This window comes from Pinus tabuliformis, chromosome 6, assembly GCF_031772625.1.
Source record: "Pinus tabuliformis cultivar Carrire ecotype Pingquan chromosome 6, CPIR1, whole genome shotgun sequence".
Classification (NCBI taxonomy): Eukaryota; Viridiplantae; Streptophyta; class Pinopsida; order Pinales; family Pinaceae; genus Pinus; species Pinus tabuliformis.
Window position 1 is genome coordinate 1,202,949,935 of NC_142292.1, and position 21,999 is coordinate 1,202,971,933.

Genomic DNA, 21,999 nt, shown 5'->3' on the forward strand with positions numbered 1-21,999 from the left:
GGAAGAAGATGGAGGAAAACAGAGGTATAAAGCTAGACTTGTGGTGAAGGGGTTTGCACATAAGAAAGGTATTGATTTTGATGAAATATTTTCTCCTGTTGTTAAAATGACTTCAATCAGAACTATTTTAAGTCTTGTAGCAGCTGAAGATTTGCATCTTGAGCAGTTAGATGTAAAGACAACCTTTCTCCATGGGGATTTGGAGGAAGAGATATATATGCAGCAGCCACAAGGATATGAGGTGAAAGGGAAGGAGAAACTAGTGTGGAGGTTGAAGAAGAGCTTGTATGGCTTAAAACAGGCTCCAAGGCTGTGGTATCTAAAATTTGACAAGTTTATGTCTGAACAAGGTTATACTAAATGTCACTCTGATCATTGTGTTTATTTGAAAAAGCAAAATGATGGCAGCTATATTATATTGTTATTGTATGTAGATGACATGCTTGTTGCAGGATCTAACATGCAGGAAATAAATGTGCTCAAAAGAAAATTGGAAAATTCATTTGCAATGAAGGATTTGGGAGCTGCAAAACAAATCCTTGGTATGAGAATAACTAGAGACAGGAAAAATCGTAAATTAACATTGTCTCAGAATGAGTACATACAAAAGGTGTTGAAAAGATTTAACATGCACAATGCAAAACTAGTTAGTACACCTTTTGCTAGCCATTTCAAACTTAGCAAGGAAATGTGCCCAAAGACCCAAGAAGACATGGATTATATGTCTAAAGTTCCATATGCATCAGCAGTTGGAAGCTTAATGTATGCAATGGTCTGCACAAGGCCTGATATTGCACATGCAGTGGGAGTTGTAAGCAGGTACATGAACAATCCAGGAAAGGAACATTGGATGGCAGTGAAATGGATTCTCAGATATTTGAAAGGTACCACAAATCAAGCATTATGCTTTGGTGGTTCAAACATCTCCCTACAAGGATATGTTGATGCAGATATGGCAGGTGACAGAGATAACAGGAGGAGCACTACAGGATATGTATTTACTGTTGGAGGAACAGCTGTCAGTTGGGTTTCAAAAATCCAAAGTGTTGTTGCACTTTCAACAACAGAAGCAGAGTATGTTGCTGCTACAGAGGCTAGTAAAGGAATGATTTGGTTACAAAGGTTTATGGGTGAATTGGGTAAGGAGCATGATATGGGCACGTTATACAGTGATAGCCAAAGTGCCATTCATCTTGCAAAGAACTCAGTGTTTCATTCCAGGACTAAACACATACAACTCAAGTATCATTTCATACGATCAGTGTTGGAAGATGGAGAGTTGAAGCTGGAAAAGATACACACTAGCCAGAATCCTGCAGATATGCTACCAAAAGTTGTAACCAGGGAGAAAATGAGAATATGCTCAGTTTTAGTTGGTCTTCAAGGATGACGATGAAGATGAGAAACAGCCAGGTCCAAAGAGGAGTCATTGTCCAGTAAATGGAGCAGCGGTGGAGTTGCTACAATCAGTCTCCAAGTGGGAGATTGTTGGGTGTGGAGCCTGATTATCTTCTATACTCAAAGGTATCGCCACATAGGACCCCAGCTCGAAATGGGGGCGGCAACGCCGCCCATAAAATGTGCGATGCAGGGGGGGTCTGGGGGGGGGGCGGCTGTGACCTTTGGGAGCCCCCCCCTGGCAGGGGGTTTCGGGGGCAGCGCCCCCGAAGCTAAAAACAGCTGTAAAATTGCCTTGTAAAAGTATAGTAATTTCTAGTCAATCTGGGCCGTTCATTAGGCGGATGATCTGACGGTAGATCTTATGTTTAGTTTAGGGTTTTTTGCCCTAGAAGGCAACCCCTCTCTTTGTATGAGGGTATTGTATTTGAGGTTGTGTGATAGATGTGTATTCTGTGAGTGAGAAACAGAGAGGTGAGACTGTGAGAGAAAACAAAGGATATTACAGCGGATTTGTTGTAGGTTGTGTCTCTTCATTTTGCTGGGTAATAAAAAGGAAGGACTGGCTGTTCGGGGTGGACGTAGCCCAAACTGGGTGAACCACGTATATCTGTGTGTCTCTTGTTTTGTGTGTTTTCTCTGTTTATATTTCTGCAATATTTTATGTGTTCCATTGCTCCGTAATATATAATTTTCTAACAACTGGTATCAGAGCCGAAGGTCTATTTGGCTGATAAACTCGTAGGAAATAAGGTTTCCTGGTTCGAGTGGGAGCAATGGCGGAAGATGGTAAGTTTAGGGTCGAGAAATTTAATGGCCAAAACTTCTCGCTGTGGAAGATGTAGATGGAAGATTATCTGTATCAGAAAGATCTATACCTACCATTGGGCAGAAAAACAAAGATGCCGACGGGTATGAAAGACGAAGAATGGAACCTTCTCGATAGAAAGGCACTCGGAACAATACGGTTGTGCCTTGCTGCGTCAGTCGCCTTCAATATTTCGAAGGAAACCACGACAGAGGGTTTGATGCAGACGTTGTCGAAACTATATGAAAAACCCTCGGCCTCAAACAAGGTATTTCTTATGAAACAGTTATTTAATATGAATATGTCGGAAGGTGGATCTGTTGCAAACAATTTAAATGATTTTAATACAGTTACAAGTCAGTTAAGTTCTGTAGGGGTAAACTTTGATGATGAAGTTAGAGCTCTCTTATTCTTGTGCTCATTACCAGAAAGTTGGAATGGTTTGGTAATGGCCATTAGTAACTCCGTTTCTGGATCTAGTACTTTAAAGTTTGATGATGTTGTCGGTGCTATCCTTAGCGAGGAAATGCGACGGAAAAGCTCCGGTGAGACATCGGGAAATGCTTTGAGTGCAGAGTCTAGAGGAAGAAAAATGGAAAGAGAAAAGAGCTCAGGATATCACAGTAAATCAAGGAAAGGCAGATCCAAGTCCAGATCGGGGATAGTGTGCTGGAAATGTGGAAAGAAAGGACACCTAAATAAAGACTGTAGATCTCGGAAGGGAAAAGAAGGAGATGCACAGCAAGAAAACAATCATGAAGCAAATGTGACAGGTGAGGTGTTACAAGATGCTTTGATTCTTTCTTTTGAAAATATTACTGATTCCTGGGTGGTAGATTCAGGGGCTTCATTCCATGCCACACCTGATAAGAAATACTTTCATGACTATGTTCAAGGAGATTTTGTACAAGTTCGTCTGGGTGATGATAAACCTTGTAAAATCGTTGGAATGGGTAGGGTTCTTGTAAAACAGCAGAATGGAAACCAATGGCTATTAAAGGAGATAAGGCATGTTCCAGATCTAAAGAAAAATCTGATTTCAACAGGGCAGTTAGGCGGTGAAGGTTGTGTGACAACTTTCACAAATAAAGCTTGGAAGGTCACCAAAGGAGCCCTGGTAATAGCAAAAGGCGAAAAGGTTGGTACATTGTATTTATGCAATGGTATTTCTAACTCTGTTAATGCTTTAACTTCCAAAGGAGCAGATGCAGCATTATGGCATCATAGGCTCAGACACATGAGTGAAAAGGGGATGAAGATTCTTCACTCAAGGAATTTGTTGCCGGGTTTGAAGAATGTTGATTTAGACTTCTGTGAGAATTGCATTTATGGAAAACAGAAGAGAGTCAGATTTCTCAAAGTTGGGAAAGAAAAGAAGAATGAAAAATTAGAGCTTGTGCATACAGATGTATGAGGACCTACTCAGGTATCATCTCTTGGTGGCTCTCGTTATTATGTTACTTTTATTGATGATGCAACTAGAAAAACTTGGATTTATTGTATTAAGAATAAATCTGATGTATTTGATACTTTCAAGAAATGGAAAGCTTTGGTTGAGATTGAGACAGGAAAGAAATTGAAGTGTCTTAGATCAGACAATGGAGGTGAATATTGCAGCAAAGAGTTTGATAGGTACTGTTCAGAGCATGGAATTCGCAGAGAGAAGACAGTTCCAAGAACACCACAAGAAAATGGTGTGTCAGAAAGGATGAACAGAACAATCATGGAGCATGCAAGGTGCATGAGATTGCATGCAGGATTGCCTTTACAGTTTTGGGCAGATGCTGCAGATACTGCTGTTTATCTAATAAACAGAGGGCCTTCAAGTTCCTTGGATGGTGGTGTTCCAGAGGAAGCATGGACAGGTAAAAAGGTAAACTACTCTATTTTAAAGCCTTTTGGTTGTGAGGCCTTTGTCCATATTGATAAAGAAAATAGAACAAAGCTTGAGGCAAAGTCAAAGAAATGTACCTTTATTGGATATGGTGTTAATGATTTTGGTTATCGCTTATATGATTACGAAAATCACAAAATCATTAGGAGCAAAGATGTAATATTCAATGAAAAGGTCTTGTATAAGAATCAGTTGCAGGAAAAGAAACAGGAAAAGGAAAACAAGGAATACACAGTTTTTGATGAAATCACTGAAAAAGTAAAGGTGCCTGAAAATAATAATAATCAACAACCACAACAACAGCAACCACCACAACAACAACAGGCACCCGAAACACTTGAAAGTGGTGTTAGAAGATCTACCAGGATAAGTAGACCCCATGAAGGATACTCTCCTTCATTATATTATTTATTGCTGACTAATTCCGGTGAACCCGAATGTTATGAAGAAGCAATGCAGGTTGAAAGCAGGAAAAAGTGGGAGGTAGCCATGGAAGAAGAGATGGACTCCTTAATGCATAACCAGACTTGGGATTTAGTCAGGTTGCCAGTAGGAAAAACGACATTGAAGAATAAATGGGTTTACAGGCTGAAGGAAGAAGATGGAGGAAAACAGAGGTATAAAGCTAAACTTGTGGTGAAGGGGTTTGCACAGAAGAAAGGTATTGATTTTGATGAAATATTTTCTCCTGTTTTAAAATGACTTCAATCAGAACTATTTTAAGTCTTGTAGCAGCTGAAGATTTGCATCTTGAGCAGTTAGATGTAAAGACAACCTTTCTCCATGGGGATTTGGAGGAAGAGATATATATGCAGCAGCCACAAGGATATGAGGTGAAAGGGAAGGAGAAACTAGTGTGGAGGTTGAAGAAGAGCTTGTATGGCTTAAAACAGGCTCCAAGGCAGTGGTATCTAAAATTTTACAAGTTTATGTCTGAACAAGGTTATACTAAATGTCACTCTGATCATTGTGTTTATTTGAAAAAGAAAAATGATGGCAGCTATATTATATTGTTATTGTATGTAGATGACATGCTTGTTGCAGGATCTAACATGCAGGAAATAAATGTGCTCAAAAGAAAATTGGCAAATTCATTTGCAATGAAGGATTTGGGAGCTGCAAAATAAATCCTTGGTATGAGAATAACTAGAGACAGGAAAAATCGTAAATTAACATTGTCTCAGAATGAGTACATACAAAAGGTGTTGAAAAGATTTAACATGCACAATGCAAAACCAGTTAGTACACCTTTTGCTAGCCATTTCAAACTTAGCAAGGAAATGTGCCCAAAGACCCAAGAAGACATGGATTATATGTCTAAAGTTCCATATGCATCAGCAGTTGGAAGCTTAATGTATGCAATGGTCTGCACAAGGCCTGATATTGCACATGCGGTGGGAGTTGTAAGCAGGTACATGAACAATCCAGGAAAGGAACATTGGATGGCAGTGAAATGGATTCTCAGATATTTGAAAGGTACCACAAATCAAGCATTATGCTTTGGTGGTTCAAACATCTCCCTACAAGGATATGTTGATGCAGATATGGCAGGTGACAGAGATAACAGGAGGAGCACTACAGGATATGTATTTACTATTGGAGGAACAGCTGTCAGTTGGGTTTCAAAAATCCAAAGTGTTGTTGCACTTTCAACAACAGAAGCAAAGTATGTTGCTGCTACAGAGGCTAGTAAAGAAATGATTTGGTTACAAAGGTTTATGGGTGAATTGGGTAAGGAGCATGATATGGGCACGTTATACAGTGATAGCCAAAGTGCCATTCATCTTGCAAAGAACTCAGTGTTTCATTCCAGGACTAAACACATACAACTCAAGTATCATTTCATACGATCAGTGTTGGAAGATGGAGAGTTGAAGCTGGAAAAGATACACACTAGCCAGAATCCTGCAGATATGCTACCAAAAGTTGTAACCAGGGAGAAAATGAGAATATGCTCAGTTTTAGTTGGTCTTCAAGGATGACGATGAAGATGAGAAACAGCCAGGTCCAAAGAGGAGTCATTGTCCAGTAAATGGAGCAGCGGTGGAGTTGCTACAATCAGTCTCCAAGTGGGAGATTGTTGGGTGTGGAGCCTGATTATCTTCTATACTCAAAGGTATCGCCACATAGGACCCCAGCTCGAAATGGGGGCGGCAACGCCGCCCGTAAAATGTGCGATGCAGGGGGGGTCCTGGGGGGCGGCTGCGACCTTTGGGAGCCCCCCCCTGGCAGGGGGTTTCAGGGGCAGCGCCCCCGAAGCTAAAAACAGCTGTAAAATTGCCTTGTAAAAGTATAGTAATTTCTAGTCAATCTGGGCCGTTCATTAGGCGGATGATCTGATGGTAGATCTTATGTTTAGTTTAGGGTTTTTTGCCCTAGAAGGCAACCCCTCTCTTTGTATGAGGGTATTGTATTTGAGGCTGTGTGATAGATGTGTATTCTGTGAGTGAGAAACAGAGAGGTGAGAGTGTGAGAGAAAACAGAGGATATTACAGCGGATTTGCTGTAGGTTGTGTCTCTTCATTTTGCTGGATAATAAAAAGGAAGGACTGGCTGTTCGGGGTGGACGTAGCCCAAACTGGGTGAACCACGTATATCTGTGTCTCTCTTGTTTTGTGCGTTTTCTGTGTTTATATTTCTGCAATATTTTATGTGTTCCATTGCTCCGTAATATATAATTTTCTAACAACTGGTATCAGAGCCGAAGGTCTATTTGGTTGATAAACTCGTAGGAAAGAAGGTTTCCTGGTTCGAGTGGGAGCAATGGCGGAAGATAGTAAGTTTAGGGTCGATAAATTTAACGGCCAAAAATTCTCCCTGTGGAAGATGTAGATGGAAGATTATCTATATCAGAAAGATCTATACCTACCATTGGGCGGAAAAACAAAGATGCCGACGGGTATGAAAGACGAAGAATGGAACCTTCTCGATAGAAAGGCACTCGGAACAATACAGTTGTGCCTTGCTGCGTCAGTCGCCTTCAATATTTCGAAGGAAACCACGATAGAGGGTTTGATGCAGACGTTGTCGAAACTATATGAAAAACCCTTGGCCTCAAACAAGGTATTTCTAATGAAACAGTTATTTAATATGAATATGTCGGAAGGTGGATCTGTTGCAAACAATTTAAATGATTTTAATACAGTTACAAGTCAGTTAAGTTCTGTAGGGGTAAACTTTGATGATGAAGTTAGAGCTCTCTTATTCTTGTGCTCATTACCAGAAAGTTGGAATGGTTTGGTAATGGCCATTAGTAACTCCGTTTTTGGATCTAGTACTTTAAAGTTTGATGATGTTGTCGGTGCTATCCTTAGCGAGGAAATGCGACGAAAAAGCTCCGGTGAGACATCGGGAAATGCTTTGAGTGCAGAGTCTAGAGGAAGAAAAATGGAAAGAGAAAAGAGCTCAGGATATCGCAGTAAATCAAGGAAAGGCAGATCCAAGTCCAGATCAGGGATAGTGTGCTGGAAATGTGGAAAGAAAGGACACCTAAATAAAGACTGTAGATCTCGGAAGGGAAAAGAAGGAGATGCATAGCAAGAAAACAATCATGAAGCAAATGTGACAGGTGAGGTGTTACAAGATGCTTTGATTCTTTCTTTTGAAAATATTACTGATTCCTAGGTGGTAGATTCAGGGGCTTCATTCCATGCCACACCTGATAAGAAATACTTTCATGACTATGTTCAAGGAGATTTTGTACAAGTTCGTCTGGGTGATGATAAACCTTGTAAAATCGTTGGAATGGGTAGGGTTCTTGTAAAACATCAGAATGGAAACCAATGGCTATTAAAGGAGGTAAGGCATGTTCCAGATCTAAAGAAAAATCTGATTTCAACAGGGCAGTTAGGCGGTGAAGGTTGTGTGACAACTTTCACAAATAAAGCTTGGCAGGTCACCAAAGGAGCCCTGGTAATAGCAAAAGGCGAAAAGGTTGGTACATTGTATTTATGCAATGGTATTTCTAACTCTGTTAATGCTTTAACTTCCAAAGGAGCAGATGCAACATTATGGCATCATAGGCTCGGACACATGAGTGAAAAGGGGATGAAGATTCTTCACTCAAGGAATTTGTTGCCGGGTTTGAAGAATGTTGATTTGGACTTCCGTGAGAATTGCATTTATGGAAAACAGAAGAGAGTCAGATTTCTCAAAGTTGGGAAAGAAAAGAAGAATGAAAAATTAGAGCTTGTGCATACAGATGTATGGGGAGCTGCTCAGGTATCATCTCTTGGTGGCTCTCGTTATTATGTTACTTTTATTGATGATGCAACTAGAAAAACTTGGATTTATTGTATTAAGAATAAATCTGATGTATTTGATACTTTCAAGAAATGGAAAGCTTTGGTTGAGATTGAGACAGGAAAGAAATTGAAGTGTCTTAGATCAGACAATGGAGGTGAATATTGCAGCAAAGAGTTTGATAGGTACTGTTCAGAGCATGGAATTTGCAGAGAGAAGACAGTTCCAAGAACACCACAAGAAAATGGTGTGTCAGAAAGGATGAACAGAACAATCATGGAGCGTGCAAGGTGCATGAGATTGCATGCAGGATTGCCTTTACAGTTTTGGGCAGATGCTGTAGATACTGCTTTTTATCTAATAAACAGAGGGCCTTCAAGTTCCTTGGATGGTGGTGTTCCAGAGGAAGCATGGACAGGTAAAAAGGTAAACTACTTTATTTTAAAGCCTTTTGGTTGTGAGGCCTTTGTCCATATTGATAAAGAAAATAGAACAAAGCTTGAGGCAAAGTCAAAGAAATGTACCTTTATTGGATATGGTGTTAATGATTTTGGTTATCGCTTATATGATTACGAAAATCACAAAATCATTAGGAGCAGAGATGTAATATTCAATGAAAAGGTCTTGTATAAGAATCAGTTGCAGGAAAAGAAACAGGAAAAGGAAAACAAGGAATACGCAGTTTTTGATGAAATCACTGAAAAAGTAAAGGTGCCTGAAAATAATAATAATCAACAACCACAACAACAACAACCACCACAACAACAACAAGCACCCGAAACACCTGAAAGTGGTGTTAGAAGATCTACCAGGATAAGTAGACCCCCTGAACGATACTCTCCTTCATTATATTATTTATTGCTGACTGATTCTGGTGAACCCGAATGTTATGAAGAAGCAATGCGGGTTGAAAGCAGGAAGAAGTGGGAGGTAGCCATGGAAGAAGAGATGGACTCCTTAATGCATAACCAGACTTGGGATTTAGTCAGGTTTCCTGTAGGAAAAACGACATTGAAGAATAAATGGGTTTACAGGCTGAAGGAAGAAGATGGAGGAAAACAGAGGTATAAAGCTAGACTTGTGGTGAAGGGGTTTGCACAGAAGAAAGGTATTGATTTTGATGAAATATTTTCTCCTGTTGTTAAAATGACTTCAATCAGAACTATTTTAAGTCTTGTAGCAGCTGAAGATTTGCATCTTGAGCAGTTAGATGTAAAGACAACCTTTCTCCATGGGGATTTGGAGGAAGAGATATATATGCAGCAGCCACAAGGATATGAGGTGAAAGGGAAGGAGAAACTAGTGTGCAGGTTGAAGAAGAGCTTGTATGGATTAAAATAGGCTTCAAGGTAGTGGTATCTAAAATTTGACAAGTTTATGTCTGAACAAGGTTATACTAAATGTCACTTTGATCATTGTGTTTATTTGAAAAAGCAAAATGATTGCAGCTATATTATATTGTTATTGTATGTAGATGACATGCTTGTTGCAGGATCTAACATGCAGGAAATAAATGTGCTCAAAAGAAAATTGGCAAATTCATTTGCAATGAAGGATTTGGGAGATGCAAAACAAATCCTTGGTATGAGAATAACTAGAGACAGGAAAAATCGTAAATTAACATTGTCTCAGAATGAGTACATACAAAAGGTGTTGAAAAGATTTAACATGCACAATGCAAAACCAGTTAGTACACCTTTTGCTAGCCATTTCAAACTTAGCAAGGAAATGTGCCCAAAGACCCAAGAAGACATGGATTATATGTCTAAAGTTCCATATGCATCAACAGTTGGAAGCTTAATGTATGCAATGGTCTGCACAAGGCCTGATATTGCACATGCAGTGGGAGTTGTAAGCAGGTACATGAACAATCCAGGAAAGGAACATTGGATGGCAGTGAAATGGATTCTCAGATATTTGAAAGGTACCACAAATCAAGCATTATGCTTTGGTGGTTCAAACATCTCCCTACAAGGATATGTTGATGCATATATGGCAGGTGACAGAGATAACAGGAGGAGCACTATAGGATATGTATTTACTGTTGGAGGAACAGCTGTCAGTTGGGTTTCAAAAATCCAAAGTGTTGTTGCACTTTCAACAACAGAAGCAGAGTATGTTGCTGCTACAGAGGCTAGTAAAGAAATGATTTGGTTACAAAGGTTTATGGGTGAATTGGGTAAGGAGCATGATATGGGCACGTTATACAATGATAGCCAAAGTGCCATTCATCTTGCAAAGAACTTAGCGTTTCATTCCAGGACTAAACACATACAGCTCAAGTATCATTTCATACGATCAGTGTTGGAAGATGGAGAGTTGAAGCTGGAAAAGATACACACTAGCCAGAATCCTGCAGATATGCTACCAAAAGTTGTAACCAGGGAGAAAATGAGAATATGCTCAGTTTTAGTTGGTCTTCAAGGATGACGATGAAGATGAGAAACAGCCAGGTCCAAAGAGGAGTTATTTTCCAGCAAATGTAGCAGCGGTGGAGTTGCTACAATCAGTCTCCAAGTGGGAGATTGTTGGGTGTGGAGCCTGATTATCTTCTATACTCAAAGGTATCGCCACATAGGACCCCAGCTCGAAATGGGGGTGGTAATGCCGCCCGTAAAATGTTCGATGCAGGGGGAGTCCAGGGGGGGCCGGCTACGACCTTTGGGAGCCCCCCCCTGGCAGGGGGTGTCGGGGGCAGCGCCCCCGAAGCTAAAAACAGTTGTAAAATTGCCTTGTAAAAGTATAGTAATTTCTAGTCAATCTGGGCCGTTCATTAGGCGGATGATCTGACGGTAGAACTTATGTTTAGTTTAGGGTTTTTTGCCCTAGAAGGCAACCCCTCTCTTTGTATGAGGGTATTGTATTTGAGGCTGTGTGATAGATGTGTATTCTGTGAGTGAGAAACAGAGAGGTGAGTCTGTGAGAGAAAACAGAGGATATTATAGCGGATTTGCTGTAGGTTGTGTCTCTTCATTTTGCTGGATAATAAAAAGGAAGGACTGGTTGTTCGGGATGGACATAGCCCAAACTGGGTGAACAACGTATATCTGTGTCTCTCTTGTTTTGTGCGTTTTCTGTGTTTATATTTATGCAATATTTTATGTGTTCCATTGCTCCGTAATATATAATTTTCTAACACATATAAGGTACAAGGGCGCATTAATGGGGGTGTGCGTTGTTTGTTTGGACGTTTATGTGTGGTAACATGTGGCCGCCACATGGTGGCGGGCCAACGCACATGGTTGGTGTGGGCTTGATACCCGCTGGCCGCCTCATTATAATGACTAATGTATGGAGAGGTGTGGGGTGGTGGGGGTGGTGGCCCACCACCTCCCTTTATATAGTTTTTTTGTTTTATATATATATAAAGTGATTTTTGAAATTCTCGACATTGATCGAAGGAGTCTTTTTAACAAGGAAAAAATTTCATCCAGAATCCGGCTGGAGTTGGATGGATTCCGTCCACCGAAAAAATTCTAAATTGTGTCTATATTAACCTACCTAGTAAGGAAAAGTCAACCAAAAACTTGACTGCCTCTATCTTCCTCATACAAACTCGGATTGACAAACTATTCACACTACCACGATCACGATGACAAGATATTTGACATGAACCTAGTTCAAGCATAATCCAAACACTTTTATTTTTGACCCTTCATGAGTCCTCCTGGACTTCTGCAGGTGTCTGGAGCCACCTAAATCAACATGTAGTCAACAACAGCATGCACATTCGACAAGATATGTGCTCTTCTAGCACATCACTGCTGCCAACCATTGAGGTGGACAATTTCCTTATGCACGGTACCAAACTTTGAATACAATGATCGCATGAATGTGTCAAGGGACAATACTTCATCCAGTATTGCCTTCTTCAACTCTACTCGGGTGGATGCTGCAACCAATTCTCCTCCCTGCTTGGTTATCTGTAGATCCTTAGCCATTCTCTCGTTCTCAACTATCATGAAGTGAACACTTGAGCTAGTGGCTTCGGCATATGCTCTAGTGGAATCGGCCAATGCTGCTAGATGTTTTCCCACGTCAGACATGATCACTCGTTCCTCAAACTGTGTAGGAAATGTATGATCATCTAGAGTCGACACTCTGCGAGATTGCACAACTCTATGTTGGGACTCATCAAATGAGATGTTGTGCATCTCTCCCTTTGGATTGTCTCCAAGGATTTCAGTGTCTCCTTGGTCGCTTGGGACTTGCTCCTCTTCTAGATGCAGTGAAGCTGGTGGGTCAACCTCTTGGTGATGAGGCATGAGGTCGATATCTTTCTCTAACTACTATTTCTCCGTATCCGTATCCATCTGTTCAAGTGCTTTATCTATCTCCTTAGCGAAGTCTTTCTCCTGCGACTGTTCACCCTGTCTGCTTGGTGCCAGCTATTCTGATGAGTCTACTACCTGTACAGATGCATTTTCATCTATCTGTACATGTTGCGCCCCTTGTTGTACATGTTCCTATTGCACTTCCTTCTCTTGTCTGTGCAAATCCTCTTCCTTTCGGAGTTTCTCCTTTAACTCATGCAACTCCTTCTATGTTTCCTCCATTCTCTATTTTTCTCTTTGCGTTTACACGTTCCTCTTGTCATGCTATTGACTCTTCACCTCTATTGCTAAAGTTTTTTTCTGCACAAGTGGTTCTGCTCAGAATTTGTAGCTTTGTTCCTCCTCCATGCTATTGACAATCTTCTTGTTGCCCTTGTCATGCACTGGTATGTTTAACTCTGCTGGTGCTGCTGCTGGCGCTCTCTGGGATATTGCTTCACACTGCTTTATTAACCATTCCACAGTGATTCCGACCAGTTCATTGGGCCTAGAGAAGCTGGAACAATATATCCATGGGTCTTCCTCCACCCAATGACATGCCCTTTGGATCCAAGTAAACTGTACTCTCATGCAATGGTCTTTCACAAGACAATGTGGGTCATACAGATTGTAACTTCGGGAATTGAATGGATATTTCTTCATCTCCTCCGCGTCGACATCTACATGCTTGAAAGTTCATATCTCGTATAACCCAATCTGTAATGGAAGAGCGGGCAAAGGTGCCTTCTTCTTCGGGTGCAACCTGGCTCACAATCCTGCCGATATGTGATATGATACTTCCTGCATGACGAGTTCATGCAAGGCAAACTTCGGTAGAACATGCAAAGGCTTCTTCTCACTATACATCCGCATGAAGGTGTTGTATGGTGAGGCATACCAATCTTCTCTAATGATATGTGCCTCCATTGCTGCCTTCAACATGTAGGGTGGATCCTGTTCAAATATCATCTTGTACACCAGGGTGACAAAATGATTGGAAAACTATGTGATAACTCCTTAGAAGCTGCATTCAGACAAAATCTTACAATAAGTGTTCATAGATGTCTCCACTGATGTCCATGCCCACTTCAAGCCCACGAACTCCTGACGGGAACAAATTGCATCCAAAATGTAAGCGGACATGTAGATTTCTGCTTGCATACCTTTGGGTAGCTGTTGAGCTCTTGTTACCTATTCCTTCAGCTGGTGAGCCAACATGTTAGATCAGTTGCATGCTTTGCCTTCTTTGGTCAGTTGGTCCAATGCAATCACCCAACTCTATGGGAAGGTTTCCATGCTTTCTTGGCCATATAGACGACATGAAAAAGTAACCAAGTATTGATACGCCTTCCGTAGTATCTTCGTCTTGTTGACCATGTTAGGTGTCATCCTGAATTTAGTTGGCTCCTTCACCCAGTTCTTCAAGATATCTCTGGAGTTGGCATTGTTGCTAGGTAAGATGAAAGGTGTCTCCATGGTGATCATGGGCTTCGACATATGATACATTTTTTCATAATCCTATGCCCTGAAGGTAGCAATCTCTTTCCCACTGACACTTCTCAATGTCATCGTCTCGGGGTCAGTGTGCGAGATGATCCAGTGTATCATGTCCACGCACCGGGGCATGAGATACCTGCATGCAATCCGGTACAAGCCAAACTTGTGAATGTTCACATAGACTTGGCCGTCTTCTAGGTATTCCCCAAATGTCCCTGCAAATGCATCATTGAACTCTTTCCATTTCAACTTGATTTCCTTGTCTACAATTATCTTGGTACCTTCATAAATAGACAAACTTGTAGACACTCGCTCAACTGGTTCTCTAGTTGCACTTCCATTAGTGTCTTTTGATCCTGCCCTCTTGGAGGCCATTGATCCTGAACTGTTGAGAGGCGGATGAACACCTGCTAGATTTGGAGACATAACGACATGCATGGCAAGAAATACGTTAGCTAAAACCAAATAAAACTTGAGGAATGACATGCAACATACCTGGGGGTTGACTGGCAAGGATTGTGTAATTATTTTTGGGAGGCTGGGACCCTGGCTACTAGAACTGTGCAAAAGGTTGTCTGGGCCATCTAGAGGCTAGTTGGCTATTGGAATTGCACAATGTGCAATCCAGGCTGGCCTGTTGGCTGCTGGAATTGTGCAATACACAATTTCTGCTGGCAATGGTTGTAGGCCTAGTGACTTCATTGCACAATTTTCTGGGCCAGTAGTCACTGCCCCTCAGAATTGTGCGATGCAATATTAGAGGACAGTCACTGAGCAGGAAGGTACATTTTCTGAGAGTTAGGTAGAGCCTTCCCTCTAAGGATTACACAATGTTGTCTTGGTGAGGCAGAGTCCAGGCCAAGGCTGCCTAGACCCACCAATGGGAAACTTGTTGTAGCAGGTACAACCAACCTCCAAATTTTTTCCTTAGCTTCATTTTGGAGCCTCCCCACCAACCTTTCATAGGAGCATGTCTTGCTTCATCAAGTACACAAGATTTAGTGATTTTCTTTTAGAATGAAAGCCTATCCATCAGAGCTTGCTACATTCCCCTCATAGGCTATTCCTCCGGCCTTGATCCAGCTACAGGCTAAGAAAATCCCTCAAGAAATTACGCAATTTTGGAGGGAAACCAACCTTCCCTCAATAAATTGCACAATTCTATCTGGCAGCCTACTAGGCTCCAGAATTGTGCAATTCTAACAGTCAGGCTTCATCCATAAAATTGTTCAATTCTTCCCAGCATGGTTGCTTAGCACAGAATTTGTACAATCCTAGGGCGAAATCAGTTGCTTTGCCCAGAAATTGCACAAATCTTCTCGGCAGCCAGCCCAAATCCCTTCCAAAAATGCGCATTTTCTCCTAGTAGTTGAGAAAACTGTTGCATGTTCAGTTGACTTGACTGGTTCCCTCCAGGACTAAGCAAAATTGATTTCCATGCATGGGCTGCTTCTCCCAAGGCAGCATGCAAAGGCATCCCTTGATTCAGGGATCTATTTTTAGTAGCTGGAGGTTGCATGCAAGGATCATTTCGAAAACCTCCCACCAAGTGTCGCTCTTCCTAGATTTGTGGAAGGCCCTGCACGAATCACCTATGGAGTTTTCATAGCACTTCTGTCTATTCATGTTTGAAGCCCCGAAAAGTTTGCTGAAATTTTAGTATCTCATGGGTAGATTCAAATACTGCCTTGTACAATTTTTTAATCCCAAGAATAAGTTCAAGCTTAAACCCCACTCAACATACTTCGGTGATGGAGTTGTGCAATCACAAATGGACATGATTGTTGTCACAAATGATTGTCTGCCATCCCATCATCAAACAGCTCCACCATCGCAGAGTGATGTGGGAGAGCATGCACACACGTCTATTCAAACATCACATCCTCCCGACATTGTCCTTTTTATTTTTGCACATACTTGGTTGTGAGTTCCATACCTCGTCACCTGTATTTTGTACCTCAACCTCCATCTTCGAACTGGGATAATCCTCCGGATGACACTGTCTTGTGTTCTTCCATTCCAGACTCTACACCTATTTGGAATGAAGATCGATCTATCGATGGAGTTGGTGTTGCACAACCAACATGCAGTGAAATTCATAAAGAGAATGAATGGGAGCTTGAACATCCACTGGCAGGAGAGGACCATCCCTGTCTATTCGTACCTCCTCCGTTTTTTCCTGGCCTCCTTGGTGATCCTGCCATCCCTGATTTTTCATGTGTATCTCTGTCCACGGAAGAACCCATTGTTAATCATTCGCAAGATAGTGGATGTTAGTCCATTATCTGACAATGGAGAGGACCGATCATTATTTGAATGTCCACTTGACTTTTCATCTATCTTTTCCGGAAACATAGAGGATGAACATTATTGCTTCTCATATACCCCTCTGTGCGATTCATCGAACCATGAGGATGCCGACCAACATCCTGCATTTTCTAATCTTAGTTGTCATGATCTCTTCACCCCATCATCCAATCACAATGTTTATTCACTCTTTGTTAATCCATCTAAGACAATGGTCTATGATGATCCATCTGTCAACGAAGATGAAACCCCCTAGATTGTCGAGGCACTTCAGCCCGAGCTAATGGTTATGTCAAGCCCTTGCTGTCCTGAGGTTGGTTTCACTTTTGATAAGGAAAATTTTCAAACATGCCAGGCTCCTCATCACTCATCTATATGCATTGAAGATCAATCTAACACTCTGATTTCACTTCCTCCACTTGAACTACACGATCCCATTGCTCATGCATTGGAGGAATCTTAGTCAACAAGCACACTTGTGCAATGTAGGTGGTCTACGTTCCTCACATATGCTTGCATATCACAGTTAAGAGTGTGCGTATGATTAACATCTGCACACATTGTCACACAACATCATGGTATGTCCATAGACTGCATGTCATGCACTTTCACTCATTTTTGTTTTGTGGACGCTTGTAAGCTCAGAGTGTGTCTCTTCTTCATTGTTGTATCTTTCACAGCTGTTGGTCCACAAGACCATGTTGCTCGAGGACCATGCCTTCACCAACATGGGTCAAACAATGCGCCAGTGGCTGCATTGGAAATATCACTTCACGTGATCAGGCCCATGCACCATTAGCTTAGGAGTAGGAGTAGCGTTTGCTTTCAGTTTGCTTGCTTGCATGCTTGTTTTCTTTCTTTCTTTTCATGTTTGTTTGTCTGCTTGCTTGTTTTCTTACTCACATTTCTTTTTCATTTTCTTCTGCTTCTTCTTTGCTTTGTTGTTTGTTTTCTTGTTTTCATTCATAGGTTAGTTTGGCATGAAACCATGCATGACTCTTGAAACAAGCTAGGTAAATTTCAAGAGGCCTTGTGTAGCTATCACTACTTGGTTATCTGCCATCCTATCTCTATATGAAGATCTTGTTACTTTTAGTCCATGATACATCGATGGAAAATACATACTGTTCGAAGTGAACCTTGGTGAAAACATAATGCTTGCGGGCTAACTAGTGTCACCTACTCTAGTGGCTTGTTTTTGGGTTAACCCTTGTCAGCTAAGTCAAGTAGAGTAAGGTGAGGGGGAAAACCTTAAAAGGCATGTTAGAGGTATAATAAACTACTTCTCTATAGGAACAACCTATTCTGCTCTCACTAAGTCGGGATCCCTCTTCCATGTATGAAATGAATAATTGCTATGCACAGTTATGAAAAAATGAAAAAAATGAAGAATGAATAAGGCAAAAGAAGAGAAAGGCTTCTCGTGTAGAGAGGTGATGCAAGTAACTCCAGCGGGTTATTGATTGGGCTCACTGGTAGCAGAGCCATGCTTGTGTTCCTATGTGACTCTGTCGGGGTACTATCCAGGCCTACTGGCAGCGGAGCAACACTAGAGATGAAACTAAGATTCTGATGACTATACTGCTTGTGCATGAACATACCCCTCAACCCCAATCGAAAGAACTATGTTTCCTTGGCTTGGAATTTGTGTCAATCAACCAAGATCTTGGTAGATGCTACATCTTACAATTAAGCTAGTGTGGAAACCAAGATGAACTGAGAACTGAACAATACTTTTGGATGTGTTAGACTTGGTTTTCACGAACAAGGTCCATTTAGAGAGCTAGAGTTCTACTAATGTGTCACAAAGTGTTGTAGTGGCTACAACCACCCTCCAAAATTTTTCCTTAGCTTCATTTTGGAGCCTCCCCACCAATCTTTCACAGTAGCATGTCTTGCTTCATCAAGTACTCAAGCTTCAGTGATTTTCTTGCAGAATGACAGCCTGTCCATCAAATCTTGTTGCATTCCCCTCATAGGCTGTTCCTCTGCACTTGGTATAGCTGCAGGCTGAGCAACTCCCTCAGGAAATTGTGTAATTCTGGAGGGCAGCCTGCTAGGCTCCATAATTGTGCAATTCTACCAGTCAGGCTTCATCCAGAAAATTGCGCAATTCTCCCCAGCATGGCTGCTCACCCTAGAATTTGTGGAATCCTGGGAAGTAGCTAGCTTCTCTTCCCAAAAATTATGCAAATCTTCTAGGCAGCTGCCCCCAATCCCTTCCAGAAATGCACATTTTCTCCCAATAGTTGAGTAGCCTCTTGCATGTGCAGTTGAGTTGATTGGTTCCCTCTGGGACTGAGCAAAACCGATTTGCATGCATGGGTTACTTCTCCCAAGGCAACATGAAAATTAATCCCTTGATTCACGGATATAATTTTGGCAGGTGGAGGTTGCATGCAAGGATCATTTTAGAAACATCCCATCAAGTGTTTCTTTTCCTAGATTTGTGGCATGCACGTCATGCCTTCGATTTTATCAAAACTCATGAACCAGACACTACAAAGCTCATTCCTCACATCAACCTTGCATCTTTGACATCCCACATTGCATCCAGGAGTCGTCGGCACATTAAGCTCAATAGTTGGGGTAAGTCGCCTTCCATGTCATGTGTTGCATTTTTGGTTCTTTTTGTGTTTCACTTCGTATGAATGCTATCTTCTTGATTTCAGTGAGCGCTTACTGTTGTTTTGATACATACTAGCTTGTACTAGCACTCTTTCAGTTTTTATTAACATCCAACTGCTGTCACATGCATGAAATTGTTTTTCACAAATGGTCATTGATTCAGCGACTTGCCTCACCCACATGCATGTTGTTCTATTTTCTGGATCTTTCTTTCACTATCTACATGCATGATAATTCACTCATGCTTACACTTATTATTGCCATGCATTCGCATTCACATTCACTTTTAGTTCCCCATTGGTGGGTCTAGGCAGCCTTGGCCCGGACTTTGCCTCACCAAGACAAAATTGCACAATCTGGGGAAGTAAGGCTCTGTCTTCCTCTCCAGAAATGCACATTTATGCACATTGACTATCCTCCAGTATTGCATTGTGCAATTCTGAGGAACAGTGACTACTGGCCCAGAAAATTGTGCAATGCAATCATTGAGCCTGCCACCATTGCTAGCTGAGATTGTGCATTGCGCAAATCCATCATTCAGTAGTCAGACTGGACTATACATTGTGCAGTTCCAGTAGTAAGTCAGACTCCTAATATCCCAAACTATGCCTTGCACAGTTTTTCTAGTTAGTCTCCCAACCTCCCGACGGAAATTGCACAACCTTCATGATCAGTCACACAGGTATGTTGCAAGTCAGTTATCAAGTTCATTTTGGTTTTGGATTGACAAATTTATTTTTGTGAGTGTTTCCATGTCTCTAGGTATCAAACGTGTTCATCTGCCTCTTAGAAGCACAGGTACAATGGTTTCCAGGAGAGTAGAGTCGAAGACACTGTTCAGAGCACACTTGGGGATGCAGTTGATCAAGTGTCTATGAACTTGCCTACCCATGAAGACATTAATTTGTTCGTAGACAAGGATATCAAATTATGATGGAAACAACATCACAACAAGAAACACCATGAACAGTAGCTGAAGGTAGCATACCAGATGCAATGAAAGCAAGAGAAAGGTTGTTGACAACACAAAGGTAGAACAAAGTTCCAAGATCAAGCATATCTACTTGTGGTGAAAGAAACTTTGGAGACTCAAGCTATGAGGTGACGACGCGACATGAAGATCACAAGAAGGCAGAGAATGGAATAGAGAAGGAGTTGCATGTGATCAAGTAAAAAATCAAGGAAGAACAAGAGCTGCATAGACAAGAGAATAAGTTGTAGCAAGAACAATTACAGCAGGTGGCACAACATACATAGACTGATGAAACTGCACCCATACAGGTTATAGATTCATCCGAACAATTGTCATGGAGCATACATGGTGAGTGGTGTTGTTGATCACATGCAAGGGAATTCAAAGACATGCATGTTATTGCGTGCACACATTCGATCTAACCCATTTGGCAAACTCACCGAGGCAAAGAGAAGAAGCTAGTCCAACTGGAGCTGAACATGTAGTTGACATTTGATGTGCATGACCACCAACAAACATTGGAAGATCAACACAAACACTATGCATCAATGTGTTTCCGCTTCAAATGCACTCAAGAAGACCATGCGCATGTTAGCAGACGAGTTGAATGGAGGAGCCACACCAGTGCACCTGGATGCAACGGAGGCAAGAGTTCGCTTCAGCAAGATGTCACCATGGAGCTTATGCACACCATCACGAGCGACCAAGCTTGGCATCATCTCATCACCTTCACCATCACAAGCATGTTAGAGATTTGGTCTCACCATAATGAATTGAGTGTCAGTGATGTATTACATCGCTTGCTCAAGTCGTTTTGTCTCACATGGGAACATATGCATATTAATGTAATAGCTTGTCAAGTGTCGATAATTGGATGCAACAATCATAGAGTAGAGGAAGAGTCATGAGGGTAGATGAACTGTCACAAAGGGGAATGTCAAGGGTCACCCCACCCTTTGCTATAAATAGAACCTCATAACTCATTATAAAGGCTTTTGGTCAGTCAAGCTTCGATAATACTATCTTGGAGAGAGCTTGGACAATATTGTAACGAGCCTTGGCTTCTCCACTGCGCAGAGCTAGTATATCTCTTTAGAGGAGTAGGCAGTTATGGCTGTAATGTTCTGCTGTCAGAACTAGTGGTTAGACATGGATGTATAATATGACTGGAACTTGCACTTCTTAAATAATAGAGCCATCACGTTTCATGAATATGTTGTATTGTATTATATGCTATCTGGTTTACTCTAAATGATATATGTATCCATTTACTTACGCATGCATGTATAGCTATCTGTGTATGTATGTATGAATCTTTTTGAAATGTGTTATTGGTTTAATCATCACTTCGGATTGCTAGCTAACTTGCCTTCCATGTTGTGATGCATCTCTGCTCGTGTGTTCCCTTCTTAACTACGTGCTATCACAGGTTTCCAAGGGGCTCACTCATCTCAACCCCCATGTGTTAGAACCTCTCATGCACCTTCCTTGGCTTGCTGCAGCTGTCACACCCTTGTTACCAACAAAGACATATTACTTTCCTCTATGTGAAATTGCGGTCAAGGCATTATCGTATGACCCACTGCTGGGACTCCTACACCAAACGGTTTGAGGTATAATTGGGACTTCTTACCAGGGAGATCCCCTTACATGTTGGTGGGTCTAGCACCGTCAACACAATTGAAAGAAAATGTGAAAGTGAATGCATGGTGATACTGAGTGTAAGTAGGAGTGAATGATTATGCTTGCAAATAGTGAATGGAATATTTAGAAAATGGAACAACATGCACGTGTGTGAAGCGAGTCGCCTAATCGACGATTGTTCATGAAAAATAGTGTCATGCATGCAACAATAGTGAGATGCTAATGAAAACCGAAATGGTGATAGTACAAGGTAATATGCATGCAAACGACGACGAGATTTCATAGAAATCAAGCG

General features: G+C 41.5%; 1 pseudogene; it reads right to left on the minus strand.

Moving 5' to 3' along the window:
• LOC149263045 (uncharacterized) overlaps positions 1–12,388 on the minus strand; it is a 195,316-nt pseudogene extending 182,928 nt beyond the window's left edge.
• Between the last annotated feature and the right edge of the window lie 9,611 nt (positions 12,389–21,999).